This window comes from Rattus norvegicus, chromosome 3, assembly GCF_036323735.1.
Source record: "Rattus norvegicus strain BN/NHsdMcwi chromosome 3, GRCr8, whole genome shotgun sequence".
NCBI classification, from domain to species: domain Eukaryota; kingdom Metazoa; phylum Chordata; class Mammalia; order Rodentia; family Muridae; genus Rattus; species Rattus norvegicus.
Window position 1 is genome coordinate 57,222,930 of NC_086021.1, and position 17,475 is coordinate 57,240,404.

The 17,475-nt window shown below is 41.1% G+C and overlaps 1 long non-coding RNA gene across 1 annotated transcript; it reads left to right on the plus strand.

Annotated features, from left to right (window-relative positions):
- Positions 1-1,984: 1,984 nt before the first annotated feature.
- LOC120101548 (uncharacterized) lies at positions 1,985-17,202 on the plus strand. The gene is made up of 3 exons (XR_005502149.2): positions 1,985-4,891; positions 8,003-8,090; positions 16,542-17,202. It is a non-coding gene; the product is annotated as an uncharacterized LOC120101548 (long non-coding RNA).
- Positions 17,203-17,475: the final 273 nt, after the last annotated feature.

The following is a 17,475-nucleotide window of genomic DNA, read 5'->3' on the forward strand; positions in this document are numbered from 1 at the left end:
CATGGTGAGACATACTGTAAACAACATTCAAGTAGCAGAAGCAGAAGACTGCCCATGAGTTTCAGGACAATCTGGGTTCCTCTGTCTAAAAAGCAAAACAAACATTAGAAACGTTATTCTTTTTAAAGTACAAAATTACAAAAAATTAAACACAGACTTTCTCAAAGGTAGTCAGTGTTAAATTTCAGATATTTCTAGTGGAGGTAGTACAAATTTACACATAAGAACTGTAATAGCCTTTTATAAAAATCACACAGACATGTCCTACCTCACTGGCACAGGTAATTCTATTGAATGGATAGATATGGTTTGTTTAATCATTGCTTCACTTGTGAACATTTGTGTTGTTTTACTTCTGCTTGTCTGTTTCGTTTTGACCCAACTTCTTACTATGTAGCTCAGGCTGGCCTCAGACTCAAGGCCTTTAGTCCCAGCCTGGTCTCAGACTCAAGGCCTTTAGTCCCAACCTCCACAGGGCAGGGACCACAGGGCTGCACCATGGCTTGTTTTAGTTTTGGGTCTTGATTTTTTTGCTATAACAAAATAAAACAGCACAGCCTTAAAGAAAACACAACACACAGTAGGCACCCCTGCACCATAAGTTCATTTAGCTGCATGGAATGTATCTGTGGGATAAATTTCTAGAAACAAAATCACCAAGTCCCAGGTTATAGGCACATTTTGAAAATTGATAGCTTTTGCCAAATAGTCATCCAAACTAGACAAGCTCATCCATTGTGCGTGCATCTTAGCTACCTTACGGTTATCAGTCTTGTAAAGCACACAGTCTATTTGGAGGAAACAGTCAGTTTTCTGCTGAAGGGTGAATGTGTATGCATCTCAGAAAATGAACATGTTGAAATCTTATCTTCTAATATGATCCTATTGGAAAGTGAGGCTTTGGGTGGCCTCACCTGAGAGTGCGGCCCTTGGGCAAGGAATTGCTGTCTTGTCCTCTTTCCACCACTATGTCACCATACCAGAAGCTGGCAATGTGCCGCCAGCAACAGCAGCCTCCTAAGAACCTGATCCTGCACCAGCCTGGCCCCAGACTTCCTGCTCCAGTGCTACCTGAGCAGTCCATTTCTGTTGTCTACACCCCACCCAGCTTATGGTCTTCTGTTTTTCCAGACACGGGACCTTGAAAACTCCATGGCAGTCAACGGAGACTGCAGAGGAATGGAACTTCTGAACTCTGTGTACACACAGTACATTCAGGATCAGGCTGAAACAAATCAGAAGGCAGGGAGTAAGCCCATATGAAAATATTTTCCCCTAAGGGTTCTTTTTTAAACCCTTTAGGTTCAAACCTTGATTCTTAGGTTCAAACCTAAGGGTTTGCCCTTCTTGGGTCCAATCCTTCCTAAATGAAAGTCCTAAATTCCCAGCTAAATCTGTCTGCTCTCTGTTGTATCAATAGTTTGCAAAGCACATAAGGATTGGGAGTCACAGTTAGTCATGGTCCCATCATGGTCACCCAGGAACACACATACCAGGGAGCAGCGTACACTGCCCTGCCATGCTTTTAGTGAGCTCTGAAGAGGCTTACCTGAACTGTGCCCTCTCAGAATGGCCTGTTTTCCTGGCCTCTTATGCAGAACAAGAGTAAAACCCTGGCTTAGTGACAGATACTTGTCACATGCCTTGCAATATAGAGTGATCAATGAACGTTTACTATTATTTTTTAAGTTGTTCTAACTACTTTTAACTTTCTGTTCGAATTTTCACTTCTCTACCCTGCATTTAGCTGAAATACCAAAATATCCCAAGACTTCTGAAACCAGCCAGTCTGAGAATTTAAGAACTGATGGGGGTTGACCACAAAATGTAGGAGGGTTGGGTGAAGCCCTGAAGGTGAGCTTGAGGCACTGTTCCCTTAACAGTGCCTGTGAGAAGATGGGGTGTTGACGGGAGGTTGCTATAGAAGTTTTCTGATTGCAATTTCTTCAGCTTTATGCATTTTTTGAGTAGATTATATGTACATAGGTTAGTAATCAAACAGTTTTGTATGGCTGGCACGCAGATGGTGGTACTGTGTGGGATGGTTTTAGAGGTGGTGCCTTCCTGGATGAAGTGTATCACAAGGGTAGGGGGTATAATCTGAGGTTTTACTGCTAGCCTGTAAATTGATGGCTTCCTGTTCTGTCTGTCTGTCTGTCTGTCTGTCTGTCTGTCTGTGTGTCCTTCCTTGCTTCCAATGTGCAGACGAAGTGTGGTCATTTGCTTCCCACCCTGTCAGGATGGGCTCATACTCCTTCTCCATGCCTTCCCTGCCTTGACTACGTTGTATCATAGCCCCTCAACAAATGAAAGGCAGAATAAGCCCTTTCTCCCATAGCTTGCTTTTCGTTATAATATTTTATCACAGCAATAGAAAAGCAATGAATACAGCTGGTTAATTAAATCAGCATCTACCTCCGAGCCCCTTCACAGCACTGACTGTCTCGTTATACTCCCCTACACGTTTAACAAAATGCCTATATTTCTTTTCCCTGATCTATCGGTCACTCACATCATCTGGTCAGCCCCCACATGGAAAGATGAGTCTTTGGGTGACTTTTATAAACCTCCAGACCTCAAAGGACTCCCTGCACACCACACACACACACACACACACACACACACACACACAGAGAGAGAGAGAGAGAGAGAGAGAGAGAGAGAGAGAGAGAGAGAGAGAGCGCTAGCTTTCTGCATGATTCAGAGTTTCAGGCCCACATTATCATGACCTCCTAAGAGCACTATTAACATATTTTTTTCTCAATTATCTTCAATTCAAAAGAATCAGCGTGTCAGAGTGACATTTGGGGGATAGCTTGTTCTGATGTTCTTCAGGTGGGTAAACCCAAAAATCACCAGAACATACGAGGAGATGCAGAATTTAATACTTGTTGAGTACTCTTTAATTTTCTCAATCACTTGTTTTTTCAGTGTTAACATTAATTTATATTAAGACGAGCATACTCCTCACCCACCGCTACTTAAAACTGACTTTCCAAAGTTCAGCTTTATGACAGATGGGTAGTAGTCAATTTTCTAATTTCAACTGTATTTCTATGAAACCTCATGAGGTTAAATAATTTAATTCCTCCTTCCTCTCCCCTTCCTTCTCCCTTCCTCCCTTCTCCCTCCTTCTTCCCTTCCCTCCTTCTTTTCCTCTCTCCCTCTCTCCATTTATATGGTAGTGTGGACTGAACCCATGCTAGGCAAGCACTCCACCGATGATGTCCACAGCAGCCCGCCTTTTCCAGAGCTTTCTTCATCATTGAATTTTGTTTCTGTGGTCTGACCAGAATCTGCTCAGGACTCTTGCCCATTTTCTGGCTGAATTGTTGACCTTTTTAACTGTTGATCTGTAAGTCTGTCCTGGATGCTCATCTGTCCATCCCTTGTGTGACTGACAGCTTCCTCCACCTCTTGGCTGCTCACCCCACTTCTTGACTGCTCACCCCACCTCTTGGCTACTCATTACCTTTCATAGGGATGTTGAGTTCCTCACTCTATGTTGTCGAATTCATTGGTGCTTTCTTTATGACCAGTGCTTTCAGAAAGAAGACTTTATACCCCATAGTCATGGAGGTGTTTTCATATGCCCTCCCAGAGTTTCACCTTCCACATTTAAATCTTTCACTTAACCTGTAAGTTAGTTTTATGTGACATAAGGACTGTTTTAATCTTATTTTCTTAGCTAATGGACTACCTAGTGTCTATTGGCCATCTTCTTTCCTCACTAGCCAAGGTCTCTCCTGCCATCGTTCTTGACCTCATCTCCATGAGCTCCTGGGTTTGCTGTCCTCCTGCCAACCTGTCTGTCCGACTCAGCATTGATACGAGAAGGCCTTCGTTCTGTGGCTTGACAATGCCTTTCTGCAACAGCAAATTCATCCACTTATAACTCTCTGGGGAAAGTGCAGGCTCTTGCCTCAAATCGTCTGTCTAATACTCCTGCTTGTATTATGGTCGACTTGAGTACTTTGATATTTCAGGGCCAGGCCTCTCAGATACTTGATTTAAAAAAAAAAGTAGTTTAGAGTCTACTCATTGGTTTTTTTTTTTAATGCAACTAATCTCCCCACCCAGATCCCTTTAAAACCCATAAGCAAAGTTTTGACGCCTTCACATGCGTCTTACATTACATTCTAGCTTTTTCTCTTTGTTAATTCTTTCTTTACATGTTTTTTGTTTGAGAGTCTGGTTCTATATCTCAGGCTGTCCCAGAATCCACTGTGTAGGACAGGTTAACCTTGAATTTATGGCAATCCTCCTGCCTCAGTCTCCCAAGTGCTAAAATTACAGCAACCAGTCACCAGACTCACATTCCTATCGTACGGTAGCAGTAACACATTTGCTGCCTTTGTGAATGAGATTTCATGTGCAATTTCTAGCAAATGCTATTTATCGTTTCTTGTTTTATTTGTTGATATTGATTCGCTATTATTAACTCTACTTTTTGCAATTTTTTTACGATCATAAGAAAGGTCAAACAGTGATACTTCGAGGAATGTCCAAGTTGAATCTACAGCATAGAACTGGATTCTAGGGGGATTTTAGGTAGGGCTTTGAGAGCTAGAGATGAGGAAGAACGTTCTGGGGCATTAGTAGTGTTGGGGTGGAAGGTGTGTGGCATGACTTGAGGGAATTGAGAAATGAATCTGACAGTTTTTCTAAGCAGCTGCTGTGAAGCAACATACCAGAGAAGCCTCCCACTCAGCCCAGCCCCGGAAGGTAGCATCTGACACAGGCGTGCTGCTATTGTATTCAACAGCAGGCGACACGTTGAATCAGGCAGACACTAGCAAAGTGGAAATATACCCAAACTCCAGTATACAGCACGCAATTACACACATTCACCCGTGAGACAGGCAGATGAAGTGACACAGTGGGAAGACAGGTAAGAATACACAGCTCTCTTACAGGTCCGTTTACAGTCAAGGGAGCTTCCGGATGTCAGTCCTATGGAGAACTGTCTGCTCTTTAAGGACTGTGTTAAACATAGTCAATTTTCCCTATGCTGTCCATTCTTCCTTCTAAGTATTCTTCCTGTCCCCTACTCTTCCCTCCTCCTCCTTCTGTCCTCCCCCTTCTCTCCCTCCTCCTCTACACTCATGTCTAGTTTCTTTTCCTCCCGTGCCCATTGTCCTGGGATTTGGCTATTGTCTTGTAAGTGAGCTCTTTCATCAAGTTTTATTATTTATAAAGCTCCGATTTTTAAGTCACATGTTCCTTGATCCCAAAACAACAGAAGATCCAGCAAAGACTCCCAGTACTGTATTAAGACTGTGGAGAGGGGACACCCTAGTCTATTTCCTGATTTTGTCAAAACGTTTTGAGTTCCCTCCATTTAGAATAATGATGGTTGTAGATTTGGCATATAAGCTTTTATTATGTTGATTTCTGCATTTTCTATTTCTAGAATAGTCGGGGCTTTTAAAATGAAAAGATATTCGATTGTGTCAAAAAGTTTTTTCAGCATTGAAGAAGCTGCTCTTTTCTCCAGTGTATTTTTGGCATCTTCGCAAAGATGACCATGTGGTTTCCGTCCTTGAGTCTGTTTATGTGATGTATTACTCTGATTTTTGTATGTTGAGCTAGCCATGCATCTCTGGAATGGAGTTAATTTAATCATTATGATTTTTCATGTATTCTTGAATTCAATTTGCAAGTATTTTATTGGGAAGTTGCACATCTATTTTTACCATGGAGATTGGTCTATAATTTATTGTCCCTCCCTCTCTCCCTCTCTCCCTCTCTCCCTCTCTCCCTCTCTCCCTCTCTCCCTCTCTTCTTTCACTTTATCCCTCTCCCTCCATTTCTCTTTGACTTTATTTGGTTTTTGATCTAGGGTAATACTGACTTGTGAGAGAATTTGGCGAATACCTTCTTTTTCTATGTTCTGAAATTGTTTGAAAACCACTATTAGTTCTTCACTGAAAGTCTCATAGAATTCAAAAGTGAATCCATTAGGGTCTAGAGGGATTTTTTTCTAAGTCAGGAAATTTAAAAATTACTGCTTCAATCTCATTTCTTGTTATGGATCTCAATAAGTTGTTTAGCTTGTACCAGTTCAATTTTAGTCAGTCATATCCATCTAGAAATTAATTAATTTCTTCTTATAGTTCCCAGTCTAGTGAAGTATGTCTCCAAGTTATGCGCTAATGATTTTCTGAATTTCATTGACATCTGTCTTAATATACCCCTTTTCATCTCTAATTTTATTAATTTGAGTCTTATATAATTTGAGTCTTGATTAATTTGGCTGGGAGTTTTTCTATCCTACTTATCTTTTCAAAGAACCAACTCATTTTCCACTGATTCTTTTATGTATTATTTCCAGTTCAGTAATTTCTGTCTTACTCTTGATTATTTCTTTTCATCTACTGGTTTGGGTTTTGGCTTGTTGCTATCTGACTGAATCCTAAGGTGCTAAGCAATTTATTTAAGATCTAATAGTTTAAATTTTATTTAATTTAAAAAGAATTCCATGCATGCATACAATGTAATATGGTCACCCTCATTCCTTTCTTTTAGCCCTTACTATTCCTAATGAACCCTTACTTTCCTGTCCTGTGTGCATGCTTTGTTGATGATGTGCATGTCTGTGCGAGTAGACACCACTGCTGCGTATTGATGGTTGTCACGCCATAACCAGAAGACACTGTTTCATGGCATTCTCTCCAAGCCTTTGCCTCTCACACTGTTCTGCTTCCTCTTTTGGGATGATCCCTGGGTCTTGGACAGTGATATAGATATCTTATTCAAGATTGAGTATTCAGTGGTCACTTTGACCGGTTACCAGTCTCTGCATTAATCATTGCCCACTTCACAAAGAAGCTTCTCTGTACAAGGCTGAGTGCAGTTCTAGTCTAAGAGTATAAATAGAACTGTTTGAATGGTAGTTTGACTACACATTTATTGAGCAAAACATCAGTATAAAGTTCTAAGACCTATGACTTCCCCAGCCCTAGGCATTTGACGAGATATACAGTACCAAACATATATTGTTTCTTGTGGAGTGAACCTCAAATCCAATCAGATAGCAGCTGCTTTCCACCTGCACCCATTGATACCACTATCGTGACACTTTTGTACCAATGGGCACATCTTGCCTGGAAGGTCAGAGTTATAGTACATAGTCTATAGCTAGGTAAGAATACTTGTTTATGACTTCTCTCCCCTAACAGCCTGCATCACACCCTCCAGAAGCATGGATGCTACTCAGTGGGGAGGAAGCTTCTGACTCTGTCCCAGCAGTATGGTCTTGCCATCTGGTTCTAGGTAAACAAGAGCAGGAGAAAAAAGCTTCTGTTGTTTTGAGAGTCCTTGCAGGCTTCCTCTCTCGGTTTTTGTTGGCAGTGGGTTTTGTTTGTTTGTTTGTTTCATTTTGTTTGCTTGCTTGTTTGTTTTAATATAGACACTTAAAGCCATGAACTTCCTCTTAGGGCTTTCATTGCATTCCACTGTTTTTGCTGCATTGTATTTAATTTTTAATTCTCTTCTGACCTTTTATTTCCTTCTTAATTTTTGATCACTCATTCATTATTCAATAGTGTGTCCAGTCTCCACAAGTTTGTGCATTTTCTGGAGTTACTTTTGCTATTGATTTCTAGTTTTGTTTCACTGCAGCCAGACAGTGTGGAAGTATATCAATTTGTATTTTTTAGGATTATCTCTGTACCATATTACCATATCTATGTTAGGGAAAGTTCTATCCTGAGAAAAAATTGTATTCTATAATGACTGGACAGAATGTTATGTAGGTGTTTGGGGGATTTATTTGATCTATGATGTAATTCAACTGAGACGTTTCTCTATGTTTTGTTCAGAGTCTTTTCTATTGCTAGCAATAGAATTTATCAATGTCACCCATTATTTAGTGTGTCAGAGTTAATATGCACTGACATATTTTAATGGAAATGCCCTGATAGAGTGTTCTCATAAACAGTAAGAAGTACTTTATCTTTATTTCATCTGAATTAATTTTGGTTTTAATTTGATTTTTCAGATATCAGAACAGTGGCACTTGCTTGTTTCCTTTGTCCTTTTGCCCAATACCTCTTTTTTTCACCTTAGGGTTGAATCTGTCTTTGATGGTAAGATTTATTTATTACTTCTTCGGAGGTCCCTGGGTGTTGTTTTTGCTTGTTTGTTCAGTCCAATCTGCTAGCCTGTTGCTTTTGGTTGAAGAATTTAGACATTGAAGTTCAAAGTTATTAATGAAAAGTGTACAGTAGCCATATCTCCTATGTGCCCATTCTTCCAGTCCACACTTGTACCTGAAATCCTGGATCTGCATCCACTCCCTGGCCACAGTTTAGCCTACCTCTCTGGTGGCCTACTGCCACCAAGGAAAACTAGGAGAGATATACATGCCCCAATCGCCCATCTGCTGGGCCTACAGCAAGCTCAGCAGCCATGAGGTCTGCCCTATCCACTCTTTGGTACATCTGGGCCACACCTATACCTGCAATCCCTAATCTGCACTGCATTCCCCAGACCACAGCCCTGCCTGCCTCCCTAGAAGCCTGCTGCCACCCAGGCCAACCAGAGACCTGCTGCCATTAGGGACTACCAGGCCAGCCAATAGCCAAAGAAAACCAGATGGCCAAAGGCCAGTGCAAGAACATAATCAACAAAAGCCAGGGCAATGTGGCGTCATCAGAACCCAGCTCTCTTACTACATCAAGCTCTGGTTATCCTAACACACCTGAAGGGCATGACAAAAGCCGTGAATTTCGTCTTATGAAGATGATAGAGACCTATAAAGAAGAAATTAATAAATCCCTTATAGAAATACAGGAAAATAAAATCAAATAAGTGAAGGAAATGAATAAAACTGTTCAAGACTTGAAAATGGAAATAGAAGCAATAAACAAAATACAAATGAAGACAACCCTGGAGATGGAAAATCTAGGAAAGAGAACAGGAACTACATATGCAAGTACCCCCAACAGAATACGTGAGAGGGAAGAGAGAATCTCAGGCATAGAAGATACCAGAGAAGAAATGGCAACTCTAAAAAGTTTCTAACACAAAATATCCAGGAGATTTGGAATACTATGAAAAAACCAAACCTAAGAATAATAGGAATGGAAGAAGGAGAAGATTCCCAGATCAAAGGCCCAGAAAATATCTTCAACAAAATGATAGAAGAAAATTTTCCTAACCTAAAAAAAGAGATGGCTATATGTACAAGGAACTTATAGAACACCAAATAAATTGGACCAGATAAGAAAAACCTCCTGCCACATAATAATCAAAACAAAGAAAGAATATTAAAAGCTGCAAGGGAAAAAGGTCAAGTAACATATAAAGGCAGAGTTATCAGAATTACACCTGACTTCTCAACAGAGACTATAAAATCCAGAAAGATCTGGACAGATGTTTTGCAGACACTAAGAGACCACAGATGTCAGTCCAGACTACTATACCCAGCAAAATATTCAATCATCATAGATAGAGAAGCAAAGATATCCCATGACAAAACCAAATTTAAACACTTGGTTTCATTTCCACTAATCTAGCCTTACAGAGAATACTAAAAGGAAAACTCCAACACAAGGAAGGTAACTACACCCAAGAAAACACGAGAAATTAATAATTTTGCAGGAAAATGAAAAGAAGAAAATCTCTCACACATGCACACAAATACTAACACCACCAACATCAAAATAACAAGAACTAACAATTATTTATCATCAATATCTCTCAACATCAGTGACTCAACTCACCAATAAAAAGGCACAAGCTAACATGTTGGATATGAAAACAGGATCCATCATTCTGCCTCATACAAAAACCATACCTCATCAACAAAGCTAGACACTACTCCAGGGGTAGCAGGCTGGAAAAGGATTTTCCAAGCAAATGGGCACCAATAAGCAGGACTAAAGATTCAAGTGTGTGTGTGTGTGTGTGTGTGTGTGTGTGTGTGTGTGTGTGTGTGTGTGTGTGTACAATCAAAAATAATAAAAGGAAATGGGGAAAACCACTTCATATTCATCAAACACGATGATGTCTCAATTCTGAACATCTATGCCCCATATGCAAGGGCCCCCACATTCATAAAAGAAACACTACAGAAGCTTAAATCACACATAGAACATTAATAGTGGAAGACTTCAATACTGTACTCTTACCAATGAACAGCTCATCAAGGCAGAAACTAAGAATAGAAATAATGAAGGTGACAGAAGTTATAAATCAAATGGACCTAACAGACATCTACAAAATATTTCACAGGAATATACATATATTTCTTCTCAGCATCTCAGGAAATTCTGGCAGATACAAGAAGATTGAAATAACCCCTTGCATCTTGTCAGATCACCATGGATTACAGCTGGACTTCAACAACAACAGAAACAAAAGAAGCCTACAAATTCATGGAAGCCAAACAATATTCTACTCAATGATCACTGTGTCAAAGAAGAAATAAAGAAAAAATCAAAGACTTTCTAGAATTCAATAAAAATGAAGGCACAACATACCCAAACTTATGGGACACAATGAAAGCAGTGCTGGGAGGAAAATATATAGCATGAAGTTCCTTCATAAAACAAAAAATTGGAGAGATCTCATATTTACAACTTAACAGCTTACCTGAAAGCTCTAGAACAAAAAGAAGCAAATACACTCAAGAGGAGTAGAGTAGAGGGCAGGTAATAATCAAATTCAGGGTTGAAATCAATCAATTAGAAACAAACAAAAAGAATACAAAGAGTCAACAAAACCAAGAGCTGGTTCTTTGAGAAAATCAACAACATAGACAAACCCTTAGCTAAACTAACTAAAATGCAGAGAGATGGTACCCAAATTAACAAAATCAGAAATGAAAACGAGGGCATAACAATACACACTGAGGAAATTTAAAGAATTATTAGGTCTTACTTCAAAAGCCTGTACCCCACAAAATTGGAAAAATCTAATGAAATGGATGATTTTCTACATAGATACCAGTTACCAAAGTTAAATCAAGATAAGGTAAACTATTTTAATAGTCTTATAACCCATAATGAAATAGAAGCAGTCATTAAAAGTCTCACCCCCAAAAAAACACAAAAACAAAAACAAAAGCATAGAGCCAGATGGTTTTTAGCACAGAATTCTATCATATTTTCAAAGAAGAGATAATTCTAATACTACTTAAACTATTCCACAAAATAGAAACAGAAGGAAACATTGTCAAACTCATTCTATGAGGCCACAGTTATCCTGGTACCTAAACCACACAAAGACTCAACAAAGAGAACTTAGGATCGATCTTCCTTATGAACATTGATGCAAAAATACTCAATCAAATATCCACAAACTGAATCTAAGAACACCTCAAAAATATCATCCATCATGATCAAGTAGGTTTCATCCCAGGGATGCAGGGATGATTCAATATTAAAAAAGAATCCATCAAAGTAATCCACCAATGTTGCCTGTGCCCTGGACTACTTGCCACCTGACCCTACCTGCCCTTGGGAGTTGGAGATGAGGTGGTGCAGAGTCATTGACACAGACTCTGGGAGCAGGTAAGGAACTCTGCAGCAAGCTCATGTGAACACTGCTGCAAGCTCCTTTAATATCCTTTACCTGCACCCCATTGGTCTCAAGAGAGCATCTCTTCTAAACAGCAGTTTCTGATTGGCTGGCATTGTCTGTGTTAGCAATCCTTGGTCTCTCAGGCAGTCTTCAATTAGGTCCTCCTGCAGCTGCACACCCCTGGCATTTACCATAGAGGTGGCCAGGTCATTTCTCCTACATTTGTACCCTTTTGTTTTTAGATTTTGACAGCCTAGTGGGAACCAGGGTCCCATTGCCTTGACACTGTTGACCCCACCTGGAAGGATTCCCAGTATACTGGACTGTGCCTGTCTTAGGCTGTCCTGTCTTCCAGGATCTTACCTGTCATTGACTGCCAACCCTCAATGAGATGTCACTCTGGAGGCATGCCACACAAGGGAGAACTGAGGAACAGCCTACACAGTGGTCTCATGGATCTCTGTCATCCATGCTTTGATCACTTCCTTAGGGGGTTCACAATTGGGATCTTTGGGAACCATCAGCACCTAGAGGGTCACCTTATTTATGGAACGTGACCTGGAGACATTCTGTGCAAGACAAACAAAATAATTATCAGTATGACAGTTCCTCTCATCATACCACAAGGGGCCAAACAGCCTCTTAATATTGTCTCACACTTTACCCTAGAAACTGGCATCTAGGGAGAGCACAGATAACCCAGGTTGCATTGACACTGGCTATGTTCTCCCTTAACAGCACAGAATAGTTAAGGAATTTGTCTGACCAGGTACCTTTAAGATATTGAGCCAAATCCCTCTCTCCCTCTACTTCCCAGAGATTATTCTCTCCCCTTTACTGAATAGGACTGTAGTATCCACCCTTTGGTGTGATCTTTCGTCTTGGGTTTCACATGGTCTGTGAGTTGTGTCATGGGTATTTCGGGCTTCTTTTTAGCTAATATCCACTTAACGATGAGTACATACCATGTGTGTTCTTTTGTGACTGGGTTACCTCACTCAGGAGGGATCTGGGAAGGAGAGAGGAGGGGCGGAGGGAAGAGGGGGGCCAGTTCAGATACTGGGGAGAAGTACAGAGGGCCAGGAATTTAAAGTAGGTATGTAGCCGTGGGGGCGGGGAAATTGGGGGTAGCCACTTAGAAAATCCCAGATGCCAGGGACTCAAGAGGGTCCCAAGACCCAACAGGGAGGACATTAGCCGAAATACCCAACAAAGGAGAGATAGAACCTGTAGAAATCATATCCAGTGGATAAGTGTGGCCCCCAGTTGAGGGTTGGGGCCACCCACCCACCTCAAAAATATTAATCAAGAATTCCTTCTGTCAAAAGGAAATGCAGGGACAAAGAGTGGAGCAGAAACTGAAAAGAAAGACCATCCAGAAACTGCCCCACCTAGGAATCCATCCCATCTGCTGACAACAAACCCAGACACTATTGCTGATGCTAAGAAGTGTTTGCTGACAGGAGCCTGGGATAGCTGTCCTCTGAGAGCCTCTGCCAGAGCTAGACCAATACAGATGCAGATGCACACAGCCAAACATTGAACTGAGAAGGGGGACCCCAGTGGGGAAGTTAAGGCAAGGGCAAGGACTGTAGGAGCTGAAGGGGTTTGCAACCTCACAGGAAGAACAACCATATGAACCAACCAGATCCCCCAATGTTTCCAGGGATGAAACCACCAACCAAAGAATACACAGGAATTCCACCCACGACTCCAGCTGGATATGTAGCAGAGGGTGGCTGTATCTGGCATCACTGGGAGGGGAGCCCTTTGGCCCTGTGGAGGCTTGATGACCCAGGATAGGGGAACACTAGGATGCTGAGGCAGGAGTGGGTATGTGGGTGGGGGAGCACCCTCATAGAGGCAGGGGGAGGGAGGAGGGGATAGGGGGCTTGTGGAGGGGAAACTGGGAAGGGGGATAACATTTGAAATGTAAATAAATAAAATAACCAGTAAAAAATGCTCAAAAAAATAAAAATAAAGATACTGAGCCAACTGTTGTCGGGCTTCAGTGGCGTTATGTACCTGGTAAGGGGTTAGGCAGATTAAATGAAACCTGGGGTCACATGCCAATGCAGACATCCCTGCAAGTAAGTCAATCTATTGTTGTAAAACGTAGATGGTTTGATAAAGATGTTGATTTAGTACCTCCTATGCCTGTAACACCTCAGCTGCCTTAGAGACTACAGCATTGACAGTATCCCTCCACTGTGGTGGCTGACTGGGTCAAGACAACAGCAGCTGTTGTCACCTGGGCAAGGCCTGCAAATGATGGCCACAAGGATGGCAGCTGTAATACCAAAATCCCTCTTTCCCTGGTGTAGGAGTTGTAAGGGAGTCTGGCCCATCAGAGTGAAAGAATAAAAGTGGGTGGTATTTACCTCAGGCATCCAAATAGCAGCCAGTTCCCTCATCAGGATAGCCCCATCCAGCAGGCAGTCAAAGAAAAACCCCACATGATCATCTCATTAGACACTGAAAAAGCCTTTGACAAAACCAATATCCCTTCATGTTAGAAATCTTGGAGGGATACAAGACACATACCTAAACACAATAAAGACAATATACAGCAAGGCAATAGCCAACATTGAATTAAATGGAGAGAAATGTAAAGCAATCTCACTAAAATCAGGGACAAGGCAAAGCTGTCTACTCCTCCCCTATCTATTGCTAGAGCAATAGAATAACTAAAGGAGACCAAGAGGATACAAATTGGAAAGGAAGAGGTTAAAGTATTGCTTTTTCACAGATGATATGATAGTCTGCCAAAGAATCCCTACACTGATAAACACCTTCAGCAAAGTGGCTGGATACAAAACTAATTATATAAATGATAAATGAGCTGAGAAAGAAATCAGGGAACCAACACCCTTCACAATAGCCACAAATAATATAAAACATCTTGATGTAACTCTAATCAAGCAAGTGAAAGATCTGCATGACAAGAGCTTCAAGGCTCTGAAGGAAGAAATTGAAGAAGATTAGCAGAAGATTAGCAGATCTCTTATGCTCATGGATTGGTAGGATTAACATAGTAAAAATAGCCATATTACTAAAAGCAGTCTACAGATTCAATGCAATTTCCCTACATGATCAAAATCCCAACACAATTCTTTACAGACCTTGAAAGAACGAGTCTCAATTTTATGTGGAACAACAACAAAAAAAACCCCAGGACAATCCTGTACAATGAAAGACCATCTGGAGGTATCATCATCTATGATTTCAAGCTGAACTACAGAGCAATAATAACAAAAACTGCATAGCATTGGTATAGAGACATACAGGTTGATTAATGGAATAAAATCAAAGCCCCAGAAATAAACCCACACACCTACAGACAAATGATGCTGGTCTAATTGGATGTCTCCATGTAGAAGAACGCAAATAGATCAGTATTTATCACCCTGCACAAAATTCAAGTCCAAGTGGATCAAAGACCTCAATATAAAACCAGATACGATAAATCTAATAGAAGAGAAAGTGGAAAATAGCCTTGAACACATTGGTACAGGAGACAACTTCCTAAACAGAACACCAATGAAATGAATCAGCTCTAAAATTAACGGTTGATAAATGGGACCACATGAAACTGAAAAGCTTCTGTAAGGCGAAGGAACCTGTCATTAGGACAAAATGGCAGCCTACCGATTAGCAAAGGATCTTCGCCAACCCTACATCTGACAAGAGCTAATATCCTAAATATATTTTTAAAACTCAAGAAGTTAGACACCAACAATCCAAATAACCTAATTTAAAAATGGGGTACAGAACTAAACAAAGAATTTCCTTACAGGGAATTCTCAACGGAGGAATCTTGAATGGCCGAGAAACACTTAAAGATATTTAACATCCATAGTCATCGGGGAAACGCAAATCAAAGTTATTCTGAGATTTCACCTTACACCTGTCAGAATGGCTAAGATTAAAAAACTCAAACAACTGCACTTGCTATTGAGGATGTGGAGCAAGGGGACCCTCCTCCATTGCTGGTGGGAGTGTGGACTTGTACAACCACCCTAGAAATCAATTTGGTGGTTTTTCAGAAAATTGAGAATAGTTCTACCTGAAGACCCAGCTATACCACTTCTGGGCATACAACCAAAAGATGCTCCACCGTACCACAAGGACATGTACTCCACTATGTTCATAGGAGCTTTAGTCATAATAGCCAGGAAATGGAAACAACCCAGATGCCCCTCAACCAAAGAATGGTTCGTTTACACAATGGAGTACTACTCAGACATTAAAAACAAGGACATGATGAAATTTGCAGGTAAATGGATGGAACTAGAAAATATCATGCTGAGTGAGGTAACCCAGATCTAAAAGAACATGCATGGTATGATAGTATGTACTCTCTCATTAAGTTGATATTAACCATAAAGCACAGGATACCCATGCTACACTCTACAGACCCAAAGAAGTTAAACAAGAAGGAAGGCCCAAGAAGGAGGGATCAAGAAAGAAGACCCACGTGAGGATGCTTGGATCTCACTTAGAAGGTGTAATAAAATAGTCATAGGAGGCAGATAGAGGGGAGAATTTGGTGGGAGAGGGGATAGAAAGGGAAATGGGGGTAAGAGTGTTCAGGATCAGGTGTGGGGAGAGACAGTAGAAAGGGCCAGAAGGCTGGGAGAATGAATGAAAATTGGTGGTTGGTAAGGGCTGGGGGCGGGGGTTGGGAGTATATAGGATAAGCCAGAAACTAGCTATGTGGAGGCTCCAAGGAGTCTACAGGAGCAGCTTTAGTTGAGACTCCTAGCAGTGGAAATAGGGTACCTGAAGTGGCCATTTCCTGTAGCCAAGCAGGACTTCCAGTGAAGTGATAAGGGCACCAACCCACCCATAGAACTTTCAACCTAAAATCTGTCTTGTCTACCAAAAAATGCAGGGACAAAGATGGAGCACAGACTGAGGGAGTGGCCAACTAATAACTAGCCTAATTTGACACCCATCCCATGGGCAAGTACCAATTCCTGATACTACTAATGATACCGTTATGCTTACAGACAGGAGTGTCCTCTGAGTGGCTCTACCCAGCAGTTGACTGAAACAGATGCAGAGACCTATAGCCAAACATTGAATGGAGTTTGGGGAGTCTTATGGAAGAATTGCGGGAAGGATCAAAGGACCCAGATGGGATAGGAACTCCACAGGAAGACCAGCAGAGCCAACTAATCTGGACCCTTGGGGACTCTCAGAAAATGAACCACTAACCAAAGAGCATACATGGGCTGGACCTAGGTAGGATCCACCACACATATATAGCAGATGTGTTATATATGTCTCCCAACAACTGGACTGGGGGCTATCCCTAAATCTGATGCCTGTACCCCTAACTGGGCTGACTTCTCTGGCCATGATGGGAGAAACGTGCCTAGCCCTGCAGAGATTCGATGTGCCAGAGTTAGGGAATACCCACCCTTTCAGAGGAGAAAGGAGGGGAATGAGGGAAGGGATAGTGTTTGGGGGAACTGGGAGGGGGAAGCAACTGGGATGTAAAGTGAATAAATAAATTAATTAATGGAAAAATTAAATAAATAAAACATCCCCAAAAGGAAAGTGTATATTAATTTTTGTTGTGTTATTGCTTTTTGTGCCTTTTGAAGTTTTTCTATTTCTCTATTGGTTAGCTACTGTTCTAATTCCAGTGTTCTTTATCTTTTCTGTAGCCCCCTCAGATCTCTTTGCACCAAAGGGATTCCTTCAAATATCTTCCACAGAGCTAGGAATTTAGTCTGTTTTTATCATGAAAAGTTTTTTATTCTCCTTCAATCATGGTGGATTATTTAGCTGGGTATATGAGTATGGCTTAGCATTTATTTTTCGTCTTTGGAATACATAATTCCAGGTCATGTTGATTTTCGAAGATTCTGTAATAAATATTTTGATATTCTAATGTACCTGCCTTTATATGTGGCCTGGTTTTATTTTAGCTTTCAG